This window comes from Mustelus asterias, chromosome 6 (genome assembly GCF_964213995.1).
Source record: "Mustelus asterias chromosome 6, sMusAst1.hap1.1, whole genome shotgun sequence".
Taxonomy (NCBI): Eukaryota; Metazoa; Chordata; class Chondrichthyes; order Carcharhiniformes; family Triakidae; genus Mustelus; species Mustelus asterias.
In genome coordinates, this window is record NC_135806.1 from 64,353,255 (window position 1) to 64,373,599 (window position 20,345).

Consider the following 20,345-nt stretch of genomic DNA (forward strand, 5'->3'; position numbering starts at 1 on the left):
TGAAACCTTTAACCCGTGGTTAATTCTTGTGAAGCCTTTAACCCTTTAATGAAAAATTTGCCTCTATTTTCCTTCAGTGATTCAAGAATTTTGACTGCATCTTATCATGTGTTCCCTAACTATTCAGCAGAAAAATCTCAAGGACAGTTACATGTTTCCATAAAATTGATCATTTCATTCAAGGGATTCATGACATCAATGGAAAACGTAAAATCAGCCAGCTGGTTTATGTCATTCAATTGAGGAAAATCTACATAAGTTGACCCAAACGGTACAAGCATCTTTTGGGCAGGAAGCCACATCTTCAAAAAATGCTGGTTACGGAGAGATGTGTAAAACCTCGGAAGTGGCGCTGATTCAAATCGCTCTGCAAGCTATAAGTCAGACTGCAAGTCAATAAGCTCAAGTTGGAGGTCACTTGGAGCATTGTCTATATTGCATGTGAAAAGGGAGGTCAAAGTAATTTTATTTTCCATCATCCTAAAATCCTCAAAGCCATGGCACAATTCATCATGCGAAGTATGCAGTAGCGACACATGTCTTTTAGGTTCTGATTAGATATTGTAATCGTTGCAACGTGGAGAAGTGTGTGAACTTGTCTTCAATTTGACAGGAAAGAAAAAGCAACTTATCATGAAGGCCTTGACAAGGAAGTACATGTCATGAGCAAAAAGCCCTCTTCCTTCTAGTTTAGAATTCAGTTCATTCATGCGATTCCTGACATCAATGGGAAATGCGAAATCAGCCAGCCAGTTCATACCATTCAACTGAGCAAAATCCACATCTTTTCCTTTCATTTGCAAAAACAAATCAATGTTCTGAGATTTCTCCTACACATCTTGTTACAGTTTGCTTGATAGTGAAACTTTTTCAAACCGAATTCTATTGTCTGGGTACAATTGCAGCACAGTCAACCAAACATTCCTTGATGAAATCTCCCTTGGGGAATGTATTCCTGTTTTTGGCCATTTTATGCACTATAGTGGAGCTCTCTTTGGTAATTCCATCTTGTGGTGTATATTTCTTCACCCAGAGAGTGGTAAATCTGTGGAATTCATTACTGCAGAAAGTAGCTGAGGACAAAACATCGTGTGATTTCAAGAAGAAATTATATATAGCTCTTGAGGCTAAAGGAATCAAGAGATATGGGGGGTAGGCAGAGCAGGCTCAAAAGGCCGAATGGCCTTTTATTTTCTATGTCTGGTAAAAAGCTTTGTGCTTTCATTTGGGCAACCATCTCATGCAATTGTTTAGCTTTCTCTTTGTCAGACAAGTTCTTATATTTGGCTGCCTGTATGCTCTTGAAGTGTCAGTTAAAGTTATATCCTTTGAATATGGTGACACATTTCTTTGCAAATTAAGCACACAGCTTTCTATGCTACATCCGTAAAGAAGTACTTTGAAGTCCACTCCTTGTTAAACACTTGGCATTCAGCGTCTACTTTTCTTTTATTCAATAAACTCACATTTGTACTGTATCCCTCCACTGAAGTGTGACAAATGCAAAACTGAAAACTACATAAATAATTTTCATGCGGCTCCCTTGCTAAACCAATGGTTGCTACGATCAGCAATATAATCAGAGCAACCAATCAGAGGCCTGTACCCTGAATGCAGACAATGCATTGTTTTCCTGTTGTATAGAGTTTGCCAATCAAGTCCCTCAAATATGATTGCTTCCACTGTGTTTAAATAATCATTTTGATCAAAATGCAACAACCTGGTTTTTGTTTTAAGGGTGGAAGAATATAGTCTGGTCTGGGAGTCATGGCCGGCTGGACAGATGTAATATATGGGCTGGATCCAGCCCACAGGCCATATTTTGCCATCCCTACTCTTTGAGCTATGCTCATCCAAAATCTCAGGCGTAATGTCTCTCAATGACTGTCTTTATCTAAATAATAGGACACTGGAAAGGAAAAACCATTCTGTCCTTAGACTAGAACGGGAGAGTTGATCATTCCCTTCTGAGTATTCTAACACAAAAATTAATAAATTTACAACACAACTAAAAGTCATGTTGCTTGCCTCTGAGAGAGAGAGAGATAGAAAAAGGATGATGCACAATGAAGAGAGAGTACAGGGGTGTGGTCACCACCCAAAATTTGGCTTGTTCAGTGGGTGACAATCCCAAGATTGTCTCTGATCATGATGATTTCTCAGTAAAGAGAGATGTCATCTTTGGCCGCCCAGGTACAATTCTCCACCAGATCCTACTGATGAGAAAAAAGAAAGAAAGCTGCACTCAGGTAGCTCCAGCTGTCCCAAACCCAAAGACTGGGCATGCACAGATGTAGTATATCCCACATGATCTGCCAGCCTCCATCTTCTTTTATCCCCCACCTCAAGTACCAGGGCTCATTGAAGTGCACCAAACATCACCTCTCACTGATGGCCCCTCATACTCTCCACCTTCTGATCAGAAGTTGTGAAAGTCTTGTTATTATTATTGACTCTTCCATCCTCTGTCTCCTCCTAATATTGGGAGTCAGCAGCAAATCAAACCAAAATGTCTCTCCACCCAGGCTCCTTCACTCCCTTTCTCTTCCAGGCCACAACAGCAAGAGCAGAATCAACAGCAATAACTCTTCTCACCAACCAGCAATGATTATTCTCTTCCAGAAGGCCAGATGGCTAGGGTTATAACACTAGCCAATCTTCCCACACTTTTATAAGCATTTATTTACAGAGTTACAAAGATTTTATTTTGTGATGTCAATTTTTATGTAACTCTGGTTGATGGATTCTCCCATGGCTTCATTGATGCATGTTTACAGTTAGGTAGATGTCATCTCATGTATGATGTTAGACATTTGCACAATCAATTGCAAATACTGCACATGAAGTGTTGGAGGGATAGATGGATATATTACAAGACAACTAGTTTCAGTTGGTGTCTATTTATAGAAGCACAAGTGAATCCCCAGTTGATACCCACATTGTGCATACAATAGGAACATTGGACTCAGAAGTAAGTGTAGGCCACTCAGCCCTTCGAGCCAGCTCTGCCTTTCATTAAGATTGTGGCTGATCTGGTTGTAGTCTCAACTCCGCTTTCCCATCTCTCTCTCTCTCTTCCCCCCTCAATAAGCCTAGACTCCTTTGTCTGTCAAAAATCTAACTCTGCCTTGAATAAATTCAATGACCTAGCTTCCACCGCTTTTTGTGGAAAAAGAACTCCCATGAGTTCTAATCTTGTGGAACAACCTTTGTATGATACCTCATTGAATGCCTTCTGATATTCCAAATATACTACATCCATTGGTTCCTTTGCCATTTATATCCTTAAGCGCTCCAATCAAATTATTTAATACAATTTTGTTTTCATAAAACTGTGTTGACTAACCATAGTAATTTTCTAAGTGCCCTGTCAATACGTCATTAATAATAGATTGACATTTTTCCTGTGATATGTCACGCTAACTGTACTATAGATCCCCATTTTGTCTCTCCCTCCTTCAGCAGATTATTTCAATCCACAGGCACAATTGTAGAATTTCAAGAATTCTGGAAGATCAAAACCAAAGTATCCACTATTTCTGCAGTAAGCTCTTTTAAAACTCTAAGATGTAGACCACTGCGGCATCTGGAGTTGACATGCTTAGTCTCATTGATATTTCCAGAAACTTTTCTTTACTAATATTAGTACTTCTAAATTCCTCAATCTTATTGGATCATTGTTTCCCCAAAACCTCAACTGTGAAGACAGATACCAATTGTTGCTTCATATCTCTATTTCCTTATTCCCGTTTATAATTTCTGCTGTCTCCACCTCTAAAAAACCCACGTTTTTACTTTCACTAAATGTTTCCTTTTTCCATGCCATCATAATCTTCCGGTTTAGGAGTCCTTTTGGCAACTTCTTTTAATCAGACATTATTCTTAACTTTTGTAGCTCATGCTTATATCACTTTTTCAGGACAGTCTTTAGTCCTCAAGGAAATGCTTCGTCTGAACTAAAATTGTAAACAGGCAAATTCACCTCAGGAGAAAGTTGCAGTTTTTAAGCAAAACATCTAAATAAAACGAACCATTGATTTGTAGTTTCAATCATACACTGAAGGTCACAAATATGTGCAACAAATGTAGTACAATAGTTGTATTCAAATGTCAGATATAAAAACTAAGATATTATCGAAAAATTGATGTTAATTCACTTGCTTTGGACCAACATACTTAAAGCTCATTGGTATCCATAAAAATATACAATTCAAAAATACCCATACCATAATATTTAAATCTATTTACTTGTAATAGCATGGACACATTCAAATTTTAAAAAAATCTTCGAACGTAACTTTTTTTCCATTTTCGAATTATATCTTGTGGCCCATTTACAAACTGGATGATTTTAAAAATTAAATCATGTTCATGGAAATATCAATCCACTATAGAGGCCGTGGTTTAAAATTGAAGATGGATGAAAATGTCACACACACACAGTTTGGATCCTGACGCACAACAGTTTATTTTGGGGAGGGGGCGAGGGAATGTGTAATTAAACGACTACTAACCGCAGGGGAGATGGTGGCGTTTTGCCCTCTGCCTTTATCTTTGGAGTGAAGCTACTTTCAGTCCATCACCGTGTCCTGTCAGCGGAAGCCATATTCCTGAGGTCGGCCCACCCCCCCACCCCGCTGGCCAAGAGGGCCTCGCGCAGTGCATGCCGGGAAGTGTAGTCAAGTACCGGGAGCTTCGGGCTCGCGCCCCACCCGGAGAGGCGCCTCCGAGAACTACACCTCCCAGCAGGCCCTGTCACCCGCTGGAGGCCGCCGGGCATTGTCGCGAGATGTGTCTCAAGCCGAGTTGCTGTTGAATTTGGCCATTTCCTGTAACGGAATTCAGTTGCTGCAGCGAGAGGGGGCGTGGGGGGGAAGAGGGGTTAATGGCGTTTATTTCTGTCACATACCCCACTAATGGAGTCAGGCCTCAAGAGATTACTCATCCGTCAGGATCAGTATGAGAGGAAGAGCTCGCCTGCACAAAGAGCTTTTGGGTGGTTCAGGGCATCGCAAACGTGCTTCAACAGCTAAAAAAGTAAGTGTGGCCGCAGCAGCAGCAAAAAAAAGCCGCAGCAGCGAGCTGCTGATGGCCAGTATTTCAGTTGGGCACCGGGAACGCCTCACTGCCCCTTTTGCAGGAGAGTCTGGGGATGAGGGTCCCCTTCACTTTCATGTAGAATGTAATCCTGGATCAGTTGGGAGCTTGGACAGGGGCCCTGGGCTCCATCTGCCACATATTGATGTTGGAAACTGTGCAGAAAAGTACATTTTGAGCTACGATAGTTTAGACACTTAACTCTGCCCTGCCATTTACATCCTACAGCCACATTAGCTGCTCCCAGGAAAACCCAACATTAATTCACACAGGCGAAGGAAGCAGGTAGCAATAGGTGGTCAACATTGTCATTTCAAGTTTCAGCTGTTAGAAAAGGAAAAAGAAGCTTATTTTTTGTTCTTGGTTTCTCGCCTTTTGTAGCGACGAGACCTGTTATGATCAGATCAGTCCAACGCCGGCATCTCCACATCATGATCAGATCGGTCAGGGAAAGGGACGTTTTATTCCGTGGCCAAATTACTATTATTCATGTGTTTTGCACGGAGAGCAGTCCATCCGATGAAAGAGAGCCCGGCTTGCTTTGTTGCAAAGTGATCACTGCTTAATGTAGGACAATTTACTTGTGAACGATGTAGTGTCATCTTATAGCCTGTGTTCAATACTGCGTAAGATCAGTTGTGATATTTGGTATTCTGGAATTTCCGTATAGCATGTCTTGGAACAGTGTGATCTTACATATGTTGTTACAAATTATATTCCCAAGAATAATCTTTATGTACAAAGTTACCGAGTTGCGCAAGAAATGTTTGGAGCGACAGTACTGAGACAGTGTGGAAGTATTTCCATAATCCTAATGTAGCAAATTCTTAAATGGTTTATGAAAACTGATTTTTAGCAACAGCACATATTTACTAAAATATTGACGTAAAAATGTGACCCAAAATTTTGGTATAGACATAGTATGCACTCTGCAGAAGAAAACATTTCAGTATATAAATTAATCTCATCACCTGATCAAACTCCAGGAATAATTCCAATCAGAGTTGGCAACCCTATTATTAATGTAGAAAAAATCTGTGACTAAATTCCAACTTCTGGATTATGTAAAATATTTAAATACTCTTTAAGCATTACTTTGGACAGTCACTTGGTAGTACAGAACTTGAACATTCTTAAAAAGAGGGACATGTCACCGAAGCTTTTAATCTTGCATTCATGGACAAAAGCAAGAATGCCAAATTTCAAACATCACGATTTATTCAACAGGAGAAAAGGGTGCTGATTGGCTGAGGTATTGCTATGGAGCAAGCCACAGGTAACTAAGTGCCCCAAAGCTTTTGGATAATTCAAAAAAGGTTTGAACATATTCCTTTTGTTTGCAGAAAAAATGTATGTCGCTTCCAGTAAGTGCAATTGAGCCATGTTATGAGCTTGACTGATTATCTTAAATTTGTGTAGCTATCAGCACACTTAAAATTGTTCAGCAAGTGTTGTCCAGTTGCTGAATTGTATCCAACAGTATACATTTTGTATTGAAACAGAAAATGTTGGAAAATGCAGCATCTGTATCGAGCAAAACTAGAGATAACGTTGCAAGTTTGTGTAACTTTTCAGAGCTAAAGAGGGAGAAAAGTGATGGATTTCATACAGTCTAAGAGGGGTGGAATTGAATAGAAAGTTAGTGATAGGTGGAAACTGGGAGAGATTTGGCAAAGATATTATGGACACAGAAAATAGGGGTGTTAATGATGGTGTGAGACTAAAGAACGTGCTGCTATTTGCATAAAGGTAAGACTGTAGAATGTGTTAATAGAACAAAGGTCATCACTGTGAAAACAAAATTTAAGGACAAGTGACAGATGGCCTTAATGGGGGGATGGGAGTATTGGCACAAAACAAATTTTAAAAGGGGGCGTTAAGATGGAGGAAAGAATTCATATTCTGAAGTTGTTGAACTCAATGTTAAGTCCTGAAGGTTGTAAAGTGCCTAATCAGTAGTTTGTGTTGGGCTTGACAAGAACATTGCAGCAGACCAAGGACAGACATGAGAGCAGGATGGTGAGTTGAAATGGCAAGCGACAGGGAGATCGGGTTTATGCTTGCAGAGTGAGCAAAGATGTTCTGCAAAGTGGCCACCCAATCAGTGTTTAATCAGTGTTTAATCTCCCTCATATAGAGGAAACCACAGCAGGAGCAGCGAATACAGTGGACTCAATTGAAAGTGGTGCAAGTGGAGGGAGGGAGGAAGTAAAGGGGCGGGTTGCACCTTATGTCATTGCACAAGAAGGTGCTGTGGGAAGGAGATGAGGAGTTGGGGATGATGGAGGAGTGGACCAAGGTCTCAGAGGGAGCAGTTCATGCGGAATACCGATAGGGGAGGTGAGGGCCAGGTGTGTTTGGTGGCATTGTATTGGATTTGGCTGAAATGGTGGAAGCAAATCTTTTAAATGCAGAGGCTGGTGGGGTGTAAAGTGAGGACAAGGCAGAACCCTATCATGGTTCTGGGAGGGGAAAGAAGAGATGCGGGAGATAGGTCGGGCATGGTCGAGAGCCCTGTCAACCACAGTGGGGGGACCCTTTGGTTCAGGTAAAAGGAAGACAAGAAAAGTGTTGTTTTGGAAGGTAGCATCATCAAAACAGATGCAACGGAGGTGGAGAAACTGGGAGAATGGGATGGTATCCTGAACAAGAAGCAGAGCGTGGGTAGCTGTGGGCGTTGGTGGGCTTGTAATGAATATTGATTATCAGTCTGTAACTGAAAATGGGGACAGAGAAGGGATGTGTTGGAGATGAACTATGCAAAGGTGATTGGAAATTTGAAGCAAAATGGATAATTTTGTTTGGTGGGGGATGGAGGCACAGGGGGATTGGACATCCATAGTAAAAGGGAGGCAGTTAGGGCCAGGAAATTGAAAGTTTGCATCAGAGGAATGTAGGTGGGAAGAGACTGGACAAGGGGAGAGCGAATGGAATCAAGATAGGAAGAGGCGAGTTATGTGGGTCATGAACAGGCTGACAGAGTCCAGCAGGATAATCTTGTTTGTGGATTTTTGGGAAGGAGGTAGAAGCGGGTTGTACAGGGCTGAGGGGCTATGAGGTTGGAAGCAATGGAGGGAGGGTCTCCAGAGGAGATGAGGTCAGTAACAGTCCTGGAAATTTGCTATTTAGTGGTGGGACCATGGTCCAGTTGAAGGTAGGAAGAAGTGTCTGAGAATTGGTACTCGGTCTCTGCAAGGTAAAAGTCCATATCCCAGACAACAACAGCATCACCCTTGTTGGCAAGTTTGATAAAGTCTGTCCTTGGTCTCTTACAATGTTCCAGTGAAGCCCAACACAAGCCACCAATTAGGCACTTTACAACCTTCTGGACTTAACATTGAGTTCAACAACTTCAGATAATTAATTCTTTCCTCCATCTTAACTCCCTTTTAAAATATTTGTTTGTCCCAATACTCCCAGTCTGAAAGAACACAGTGCAGCACGTTGAGCATTTTGCTTTTGGCTTTGCAAGCATGGGCTGATTGGGTACAGTCAGTACCTTGTCTGTTACTAATTGCCAAAAGAACATGTTGTTTGATTTGATCAGCCAATCATTGGGATACATGACCTACTTGCATACCTGGCATCACACCATCAATGAAATTCATACACTAATTTGCTCAATTATGCGGTAGGCAGAACATTTTGGATGGATGACAGTAATCTGAAAGAATATCACTCCCATTGCCACTGTATTGTAACAATGTGAAACAGCTTGTTTAGAAACACAGAAACCCTACAGTGCAGAAACAGGCCATTCGGCCCATCGCGTCTGCACCGACCACAATCCCACCCAGGCCCTACTCCCATATCCCTACACATTTACCTGCTAATCCCTCTAACCTACGCATCTCAGGACACTAAGGGGCAATTTTAGCATGGCCAATCAACCTAACCCGCACATCTTTGGACTGTGGGAGGAAACCGGAGCACCCGGAGGAAACCCACGCAGACACAAGGAGAATGTGCAAACACCACACAGACAGTGACCCAAGTCGGGAATCGAACCCAGGACCCTGGAGCTGTGAAGCAGCAGTGCTAACCATGCCGCCCCGTTGTTTAAACCCGTTGTTCAAATTTTTGAGGCATTTTGCCTTTGCAGGGTATTTGAGGTAGAATGGGTGCTTTTCAGGACTAGCAGTCTTGGCTCATTTGTGAGTTTGTGCTACACACTGAACAATTATCTGATTGGGTTAGCCATTGGCCATAGGATAGCTTTAATGCACTGTACTTTTTGTATCAAGTTTGCAAGGTGAGAAAATGGCTTTCATCCTATTTACACTCGGCCTTTTGGCTAAGATCAAGTGTAGTATTGACATGCTGCGCTTGGTTGAAGTCATTAGGTTACATTTTAGCTTCATTTGAAGCAATTTTTAAAAGCGGCATCTCAGCCTTTTGGCTAAGATGCAAATGAGATCAAGCCTTGGAGGAGGAGCTATTCCTACTCCAATCAGCTTGGATCATGTAGATCAAGCCCAAGACAGGAGGTGAGAGCCCTGTCTTGTCAGCTTGGATCGGGAATGTCTCAACTTGTTGAGACTCTGAATTGGACTTGATTGAATTGGAATAAAAATACAAGTTTGTTGATGAGGCCAATTTTATTGACACAAGAAAATTAACATCAAAGATCCCTTCTCAGTCAGCACCTCACTGCTAGCTTCTCAACTTGCAGCCACCAGGAGCCACAGCATTCCCATAATGCTTATTTGACCCTAAAGTCCACCATAACAAGCTGTGAAGATGATTGCTGGTGGCAGAGGTCTAAGTTAATAAGGAGAAAGTGAAAAAGAATCTTGGGCTTTTCAACATATAAAAAGGGCACCTCACATACAGCAACATGGGAGCAGGAGGTGGCCATTTGGCCCTTTGAGCCTGCTCCACCATTCAGTATGACCATGGCTAATCTGGTTGTGGTCTCAGGATAATCTGTCTGCCACCCATAACCCTTGTCTCCTATCAAAAATCTATCTAACTTAGTCTTGAATAAATTTAAAGACCCAGTCTCCACCACTTTATAGGGAAGAGAATTCCAGACTAAGAAGCCCTAGAAAAAGGATTTAACCGTCTTTCCGTCTTAAAATGGAGACCTCATATATGTCCCTTAGTTTTAGTACCCCGCACTCCTCTCGGTGTCCACCCTGTCAAGTCCCCTCAAGATCTTGTGTTTCAATAAGATCATCTCTCATCTTTCGAAATTCCAATTGGTATTGGCCCAACCTGCTCACTCTTTCCTCATAAGATAAGCCCATCATCCCAGGAATTAGTTAAATTAACTTTTTCTGAACTGCTTCTAAAGCAGTTATATCTTATTTCAAATAAGGAAACCAAAACTATACACAGTACTCCAAATGTGGTCTCATCAAGGCTCTGTACAGCTGCAGTAAAACTTCCTACTTGTATATTTATTCCTCTTGCAAATACATGCCACATTCCATTTTCCTTTCTAATCACTTGCTGTACTGGCATTCTAACTTTGATTTATGTGCCAGGACAGCCAGATTCTTTTATACCACAAGTTCACAGACAGAAGCAAATATCCTGCTATTCCATTCTTCTTGACAAATACATGCCAGCATTCCATTTGTCTTCCTAATCACTTTCTGTACCTGCATACTAACTTTGTGATTGAGTGCCAGAACATCCAGATCATTCTGTACCATAAGTTCACAGACAGAAGGAAATGTCCTGCATATGCAACAAAGTGCCAAGCTTGTGGAAAGCCCAATCACTGGGAAAAGATTGTAGGAGTATAAGATTCTGGCCTATGTAGGATTAATGTGGGACTGAGCACTCACACAGGGATGCAAGAAGGTACATTACCCAGATCCACGATCAGTGTGGTATTGAACAGAGATGCTTATAGACCTAAGCATAGAGATAGCTCCTATTTTGTTCCCTTTGCTGTACATGTGTGAATTGCTCTGATAGTTCCTGAAGTTTACTCACAGAAGACAATGGAGGTTTCTTTAAGACATACTGATCTGCAACCAACACCCTTCCAACATGGTGGTAGCAATGGGATTAAAAACCCAGAACCTCACTAAAATGCAGAAATAAACCAAAATGCTGGAAGACAGAAAAATTCAACCAAGTATTCTGACCTGAAAAGAAGCTCCTAAAAAGAAAAGCACAAGCGCAGAAGAAAAATAACCAAAAAACATACCAGAGAAAGACCTGGAAGCTGAAGGCAGAGAAGTAAACTTCCTTACTGTAGCAGAATCTTCTTTGGCAGTCCAGCTTCAGAGTGCAGCACCTGCAAGGGTGAGCTTACTCTTTTAAAACTCCAGGCTGCAAGAAGTCCTGAGAACTTTAAGCAACTCCGTGTCAGAAATGCCATTTTAAAATAATTCCATGACAAAAGTGCCATTTGAAAGAAAACTTTTGCTAAAACCTGATCCTCAAATTGGAGCTTCAATCTAAGCTTGTCCGAAAGCAAAAAAAGAGAATGAACGAATTAAATATTTTGGGAAAGTTGTGACTGCCCAGCTCAATTAAAAAAAAAACACCAGCAGAAGCTCCAATTCAACCAACTTGACTGCTTACTAAGTAAACAGCTGAACAAAAGAAGTCAGTAGGCAGCCTTTGTTGATTTTATTTTCAAGAAGAATACGATCACTGTTTTGCGGAGCGTGTCAAAACCACAAGTGCTGGAAATTGCATTGTCTCTGAGTGAATGGCTACATCATCTTGAAATTCAGAGCTCTTCAAGCTGCACATACACTTTAAAATTGATTGAATATAGATTGCATTCCCATACTTAAAAGTCAATTTGGAATAAGCCAAGGCCCGGAACACATGCAAAATTGGGGACTTTGGAGGAAGAAATTCTTAAGATATAATATCACTGCAAGTTTAACTGAAAATTCAGAAGATCAGGTGATCACATTGCTTTAGTCAATAGACTTAATTTTGGGCAACATCATTGTAAGGCAGGGAATTAATGAATAATCCACAAAATTCAAAGGTACTAAAATCATTGTACATTTTATTTCAACCTAAGAAGCAGTAAAATACTCGAAAGAGCTAAATTCAAGTCCAGCTGTCAGAGGAATCAGTTCATGCATTAATCTATGATCAGTACAGGAAGAAAGATGGTTGTGAATATGGAGATTTAAAGTCGGAACTGATCAGAGAATAGTGATAGGAGTAAAAGACAATGTGTTGGCTGACCTCTTACAAGCCAAACGAACATCTAACCCTGAAAAAGGGAATCCAGATAGTTACTGTCAACACTCCATAAGCAGCACTGGGAAATCTTAACGGGAACGAATAACACGTGGGGCAGAGGTGTCCCCTCAGTCCAGCTTATTGGGCCGCATTGACATTCTTAAGTCAGAGAAAGCAATTCCTGAACTGGCCGGCAGAATAACCATACCAGTGGAGTGGAGTGAAGCACCCCTCCACATGAGAACAATGTCCTGCAAGTGCAACCCAATGCACAGGATTGACACTATGGCAAACTGTGCAAGACAAGTACTCTGAAGAGCACAGAAAGCCCAAAGATGATTAACAAGTTTGAGAGTGCAAGCCCAGAAGACAGGTAGCCATGCTTCTTGGGGTGAGGTCAAAGATCTTGATTTCTCATTTTGGAATGCAGACATTTCTATCAGTGGCCATCTAACAGTTTTTTTCATTAGATGCAGGAGCAAGCTTGATCCTAATGGACAAAGAAATGTGGTTGAAAGATGTCTGGCTTCAAATAATGGGCACACCACTCTATGGGCCATGAGGAATCTGACTTCCACTTTGGCAGGAAGAATAGAGGCGTAGACTATTTTCTAAATTGGGAAAGGCTTTGGAAATCTGAAACACAAAAGGGACTTGGGAGTCCTGGTTCAGGACTCTCTCTCAAGGTTAACATGCAGGTTCAGTTGACAGTTAAGAAGGCAAATTCAATGTTAGCATTCATTTCTAGATGGCTAGAATACAATATGTACTGCTGAGTCAGTATAAGGTTCTGGTCAGACCTCATTTGGAATATTGGGAGCAGTTTTGGGCCCCATATCTAAGGAAGGATGTGCTGGCCTTGGAAGGGATCTAGAGGAAGTTCACAAGGATGATCCCAGGAACGAAGGGTTTGTCATATGAGGAGTGGTTGAGGAATCTGGGTCTATACTCGATGGAGTTTAGAAGGATGAGGAGGGGATCTAATTGAAACTACAGAATACTGAGAGGCCTAGATAGTGGACGTGGAGAGGATGTTTCCATTAGGTGAGACTAGAACTCGAGGGCACAACTTCAGAGTGAAGGGACGATCTTTTAAAACTGAGATGAGGAGGAATTCCTTCAACCAGAGAGTGGTGAATCTGTGAAACTCATTGCCACCAAGGGCTGTGGAGGCCAGGTCATTGCGTGGCTAAGACAGAGGTAGATAGGTTCTTGATCAAGGGATCCTGTAGAAGGCAGGAGAATGGGGATGAGAATCATATCAGCCATGATTGAATAGTGGCGTAAACCCGATGGGCCGAATGGCCTAATTCTGCTCATATCTTATGGTCATTGGTATGATCCTGGAACCATTGAGCTATGGCGGCAAATAGATCTTTGAGCTGACCTACATCATTTGTAATCAAACTTTCTCTCTCCTGAGCAGGATGCCTGCGTAGGCTTGGATCTCAAGATGACAGATGACGTCGAGACAACCACTGTCATTAACCAAACAGAACTGCATATTCTGTCGTACTCAAACAGAAAATAATATCCTGACTGGGACTTTAGCTCAGAACAGTCTTCTCTCTTTATGGAGCAAGTTAGACCATTATTGTTACAGATCTCAGAAAATCCTCAGTGGCCAGATCTGCCAAGCACCCAGGAGGTAATTGCGATGCCTCCAGTGGAAAGGGTGAAAGAGAGTGATCAGCAGTCTGAGAAGCTGCTACCTCTGGCTCCGACAATGCTACAGCAGGTCAACACTGCAACCACTGTGCATATGCTGCAAATCCCAGCCAGCATGCCAAAACTACGAGATGCTGCAACCTGGTAGCAGCCATCTATGGCCAACAATGAAAAGCTGAGGTGAGAGTACTAATAAACCACCTTCTCACCACAGGAACGTTCAACCATAGAGGACATCATGATGACCACTCAGCGACGGAAAAAGTGACAAGGAGACAAACAATGTTCATCCAAATCCATAAGTGAGTTTGAGCAGCAGCAACCACAAATTGATGCAACAGTTGGACTGATCAAATGTTGTTCAACATGAAGGAATGGAAGAAAAGAATGAAAGAATACCCAGATGCTAGCTCAACCTCCAGCCCAACAGGAAGAACCAGCAATGACAGAGCCCATCATTTCTCTGACAGAAATGCAAAAGAGATATGGAAAAGTTATAAAGCCTCTAGACTGCTTGAACGTCCAATTTCAAAGAATTGAAGGTGGGGGAGTGCTGTTTTGGTAAAAGGGTCAGGCACATATCGGATTAATGTGGAACTGAGTACAGCACATGACCCCATGACCCAGTCCCGGAATCTGTATGGTGTTGAGTAGAGATGTATATAGACGTAAGCATGGTGATAGTTCCTAGTTATTGTGCATATGTAAATATTCTAGTAGTTAGTAAAAAATTTAAAATCTATTTAGTCTTCTGTAGGTTAACTGTAAAACATACTGATCTGTAGCCAACAGCCTAAAGAGGTGCAGAATGAAGAAAGAAAATGGTAAATGAGTTATCAGAGACAGAAATAAAACATCCACATCCTGGAAGATGGCTGAGTTTAAGGACACAATCGGCATGGAAACTACAATGCATAAAATGTCTGGATGCAGTGGTTGTCAGTAAAGAAATTCACAGTCATTCAAAGCAGGAAGAAGGTGAGAAATAAGCACATAGCAATAAATTGGAAGCTATTGCAATAACATCCAGCTGAGACTGTAAGTGAAGATATTTTCTGAAAATGTTAAAGAAAACTAGTACTGAGCATCATGCTGGCAGCATATGGTGGAACAGCTTCAACAACTAGGAACAATCCAATCCAAATCAGAGCAACACACAGTGGAAAATATATTACCTGCATTTTCTACATCACTGAAGCAGATGGTTCTGCTAGCCTAGCTCAGAGTGCAGCTGATCTCAATAAATCATGAAAAGAAGGAGGTATCACAGAGTTGAAGATAGCAAACCTATTGCAAAACACCCTCAGATGAGAAGCATGAAAGGTCTGGTCCAAATGTAGCTAGAATAATTTGATGAAATGGGATGTTTTGAAGATTTAGTATTGGAGTATCAGCGATTCAGAGAAGAAAGCAGTGATTCACCCACCATGTCAAGTACAAATAGAACTAAAGGAAAGCAGGTAGCACAGCTCCAAGAGATGGAAGAAAAGAAAGCATGTCAAGAGTCACAGGGCATTTAGACTGAGTAAATTCCATAATTGTAAGAGATAACACACAAACCAAACAACTGGTTGCCAGTCAGATATTGAAATTCTCAAGGCCAATATTGAAAGACACATCAAACTCTTGACAGAAAAGGAAATAAACTGATGTAGAGAGTTCAGGCAGTTAAAGAAGCAATCCAGAAACTTGCAACATTCCCAAGATGAAAAGTTTTAACTAGAGAATAAAGTCACTAAGCTGGAAAGAATGAAGTCTGAGCAGTATGTAAAGTGACAAGCTGAAAAGGAGAATAAGGGAAAGAAACTGCATGTCGTACAGTTAGTGGGGGAGGCATACAAGAGGGAGATCCTGAATCTCAGGTCAAAACCTCAACAGTACGTTTTGAATAGAAGAACTTGAAAAAGGAAAGAATGATAGCATTAAACACATCACTATATAACAGTCAGGAGAATGATTTACTCAAGACTAATAAACTGAGAAATACTGGAGCATTTAAAAGTGGAAATCTGAAGCCCGGTTGAGCAGGCACAGAAGGAAGCTGAAAAACTGGTGGAAAAGGGACATTAGCTGCAGAATCTTAATGCAGGCCAAAGACCAACTACAGCAAGCTGCTTTCACTCCAGTGGCACAAAATTTTAACACCAGAGTGATGACATGAATAATGTTTTTTGAGATTAAAGGAAACCAATTATAACAGACCCTCAAGGTGTTCAGTTCAATTATAAAAGTTGATTCTTTTCAACTTTTGTCTAAACTAATCAGAAAAGTTGTATTAATATAAAAAGGCACTTTTTAAAAAAGAAAATGATTTTGTTATTCTTAAGTTGGATGCTATATGTATCCAGGATGCCATATCATTCAGTACTACCCTATAGCTTGTGTACCCAACTAAACTATAACATATGGAGAGCTGCAAAGAGTGTTTTGGATGTCACTTCCACTTTGTGTAAAACAGTGTGATTGTTTTGAACTGGGAACCTTAAGACATAAACAGCAAGCTTCATTCCTAACGAGTAATTATTTGGCTTGAGGGTGGGAATTGCAAAGTAACTCACTTAAACAATTTCTTTCCAGTTGTCATCCAGATGTAGCTAGTGGCACAGCAACTTTTAACACATCAAGTCTATCAATATTTCAATGCAGTAACAAATGAATGGAATATTATAGTTCCAATAGGCAATAAACGAATATGAACTGCATTCGAGATTCAAGTATTACACAAGACGATCAGAACAATACTCGCAGATGTAAAATACCAAATTCATATCCCATCATATAATACTGCAAGTTGTGTGGGCGCCAGGCGAGAGATGTACCCAATTATAAATATAGGGAGCAGTTGGAAATGACAAGAATACTGTACGATATTTTTTGTAAGAGACCGAATGCAGAAACTGCGCGGATAGTGAATTTTCAGAATAGATTGCATTTCAAATCCTTGAACTGAGAATGTGTATGCAAACGGGAGGAAGGAACAGCGTTGGGAGAAAGGTATAGTTTAGCAGGGGTGTGTCTCAGTGACGTGCCTTGCGATGGGAATAAGCGCTGGGAGGCGTTGGAGAGGTTTGTATCCAAACAGCCGCGTTCCGTCGCAGACGCTGCTTTCTGCCTTCACTAACTGCTCCCGACACGGAACCAAGCAAGCAACCACCTCTCAGACGGTAGGAATTTATTTCAGCGGATGCGTTGCCTTAAAAAAAACGTTGTTCCGTGGCATGTCACAAGCCTGAAATATTGAAAGCAGGAAGCCCACTGTTGTGCAGAATGTTAGGATCGATGTAATAAGAAATGGTTTGGTCAGTGACAGGCCCTGTCTGTCCTTTGGCTAGTGTCCCTCACTTGCCTTGCTTTGGTGCACTGTACTGCCACAGTCAAACCTGGGATCGCTGTGCAGGCTTTCAATCATCAATGATTTTATAAAAATCGGTTCCAATTCACTAGACTTCGTTGTACATCTGCCAAAACATTTGAACATCCGTTTGCAGTTTTAAGTCTCAGGGCATTGAAAATCAGAACTATAAAATCAAAATAAGATATATTCTGCAGCCAATGCTCAAGAAGACTGGACTTGGTTGGACATTCTTTCCTCCTGCTATCGGCATTACGGCCGCCAGTTTAAACTTCACCTTCAATTTAGAATCATAAAATACCTATAATGCAGAAGAGGCCATTCGGCCCATCGACTCCGCACCGACCCTCTGACAGAGTATCCCACCCAGACCTTTCTGCCCGTCCCACCCCTGTAACCTCATACATTTACTATGGCTAACCCATCCAACCCTGAGACAACACCCAGGGACAATTCAGCATAGCCAATCCTCCCAACCTGCGCATCTTTGGAATTTAATGTGTATTTTAACACTATTTGCTAATATTGATATTTGCTAGTATTGCATTTGTAGGAAAGTTTGGGAATTCTTACTTACCATCAGTTGTTTGTTCTTGCATTCACTTAATGATTGTAAGGTAGTAAAGTAAATTTCCATAAAATATTTTATTAAACATATTTTTGAAAGGTGAATGTTAAAATTTGGTCTTTATAATTAGTATGGAATCTATATGCAAAACCCCAAGCAAAAAGGTGGTTTCCATAAGCGGATTGAATCTCTTATGAACTGAGTGAAATTATGCCAGGAAATTACTGAGTGTTCCTTGAGCATTGGAAACTATGTAGGATACTCATTGTTTTCTTGTCCACAAAACTATTGCTGCTAGGAGAAGTTACTACACAGAAGCAGGTAGTTTGATCCACCCATACCAGTCATTATATTCCACACAAGTCTGCACCCATCCTTCACGTAACCCGTTCAACATGACCTTTTATTTATTTGTTGTTCTGTAAGATAACTAGACATGGATGCTATAAACACTAAGAAAACCATTAAAGACACAATCAGTCAACAAAAGGTTAAAATACCTTCTGTAGATTGTGTTTCTTGCAGTGAACGCAACGCGATATTGGCTTTTAGATGAAAGTCTTTTATAAACCTTCAACAATGTAATATGATATGTGACTCTCATCGAGCCCAAGTATGGATTCCAGGAACTGAACTGAAAATACTGACAAAATCTGCAGTATATGTTCTGGATCAAAAGGTATCTGAATAAAGACTAGTCATATCTAAATTGCGATTGAAGACACAAGAATAGTTATTTGCATTTCTACTGATGAGCTTGCTGGAAGTTAGCTCAGACTTGCTGATACTTTAAGCATATACATTTTAAACATCTTCCTGAAAGGGCCCCATGTGATTGTTAAGCCATTTCGGATATGATGCAGTTGACTATAAACATAAAAGTTGATGCATGTGAGAAATGTAAACTTAGCATGTTTTTGAATCCACAAGTATTTACTTGCAAAGAAACAATTTGATCAACACCAAGAACCATTTCTGAATCTGACCTGAGACAGTTAAAGAACAAGTCTCTTGCATTTTTAATAGACCTCCACTTTGTCACTTGGTTACATCTCTCCAGAGAGGACAGTTAGCGTACTGACAGAGGCTTTTGACCAATGCAGTGGTAATCCAGAAGCACAGGTATTGCTCTGGGACAGGGTTCAAATCTCACCAGGGTAGCTGGTGGAATTTAAGCTCAATTAATAAACCTGGAATTAAAATCTAGTCTCGGTAATCATAACCATGACAACAGTCCAAAGATGTGCGGGTTAGGTTGATTGGCCACACTAAATTGACCCTAGTGTCAGGAGGATTAGCAGGGTAAATATGTGGGATTACGGGAATAGGGCCTGGGTGGGATTGTGGTTGGTGCAGACTCGATGGGCCGAATGACCGCCCTCTGTACTGTAGAGATTCTATGATCATTCTATGAACATGTGTGCAGCATGAAGCCAACTGGGTTCCACCCTTAATTGGTTTAATTTTAATCTTAATTTTAGCTATTTATCAGGCGGAGGGGGAAAAAATCATTTACCTTTGGTTGTATTCAAAATATAATAGAGATGACTCAAGTTGTTGTTCTCAGTATAGAAAGTTGTTGCTTTATAGTGCATGTTGAAACTGTTATGATCTCCTACAGCAGGGGTTCCCAAACTGGGGTCTGCAAAATCCAGGGGGTCTGTGGCAAGATAGGCATATTTGTAAAATTTGAAAAATGCTGCAGAATCAAAGAAGCCAGAGTCCAGAACGGCCTTCCGAGCAGGGGGGGGGGGGGCTGTCCAGATTGGGCCTTGGAGTGGAGGGGCCATCCAGGGTGATCTTTGGAGTGGGGTGGAGGCTTCCAAAGTAGGGATCCACCCAGAGTGGACCTCCTGAGGGAGGTGTGCACGTGCGGTGTCGTGTTCCCCACCCCCCCGCCCCATGCCCATTCTCTCTCCCCCCCCCCCCCCTCGCTCTCTCTCTCTCCTTCCCCCCCCCCCTCACCATTTTGCTCTTTCTCTCTTGCCTGCAGTCCCTTCTCTCTCTCTTGCTCCCCCTTCACGGGCAACACAATGGCATTGTGTTTAGCACTGTTGCCTCAGTGCCAGGGACCTGGGTTCTGTTCCTGGCTTGGATCACTGTGCGGAGCCTGCATGTTCTCCCTGTGTCTGCATGGTTTCCTATGGGTGCTCTAGTTTCCTCCCACAGTCTGAAAGACATGCTGGTTAGGTGCATTGGCCATGCTAAATTCTCCCTCAGTGTACCTGAACAGGAGCCGGAGTGTGGCGACCAGGGGATTTTCACAGTAACTTCATTGCAGTGTTAATGTAAGCCTAATTGTGACACTAATAATTAAACTTGTGTATTTGCTAAGATGTAAATATTTATCTTCTACCACAACTTTTAGGAATGGATAATCTAAGTGGGTACTACTTCCAGGGGTCAATGTTCGGGGGCCATGGGAGGGTGGTTTGGCCAGATGTTAACATGAGGTAGCCATTTAGCTGGTTAATGTATTTGTGACTGTGTGCC

The 20,345-nt window shown here is 41.5% G+C and overlaps 2 protein-coding genes across 13 annotated transcripts in view; one reads left to right on the forward strand and one right to left on the reverse strand.

Moving 5' to 3' along the window:
• Positions 1-4,643, reverse strand: part of naa35 (N-alpha-acetyltransferase 35, NatC auxiliary subunit) — a 73,117-nt gene extending 68,474 nt beyond the window's left edge. For 2 of the 3 annotated variants that reach the window (XM_078214446.1, XM_078214448.1), the window contains exon 1: positions 4,515-4,633. The gene's annotated coding sequence lies outside the window, so the exon portion shown is untranslated. Of the gene's footprint in view, positions 1-4,514 lie in introns of all 3 variants that reach the window. The other variant, XM_078214447.1, reaches the window with a different exon arrangement.
• A 138-nt stretch (positions 4,644-4,781) lies between these two features.
• agtpbp1 (ATP/GTP binding carboxypeptidase 1) overlaps positions 4,782-20,345 on the forward strand; it is a 239,741-nt gene continuing 224,177 nt past the window's right edge. For 4 of the 10 annotated variants that reach the window (XM_078214454.1, XM_078214456.1, XM_078214449.1 and 1 more), the window contains exon 1: positions 4,844-5,037. The gene's annotated coding sequence lies outside the window, so the exon portion shown is untranslated. Of the gene's footprint in view, positions 5,038-16,970; positions 17,097-20,345 lie in introns of those variants that run through there. The other 6 variants (XM_078214457.1, XM_078214459.1, XM_078214450.1 and 3 more) reach the window with 2 other exon arrangements.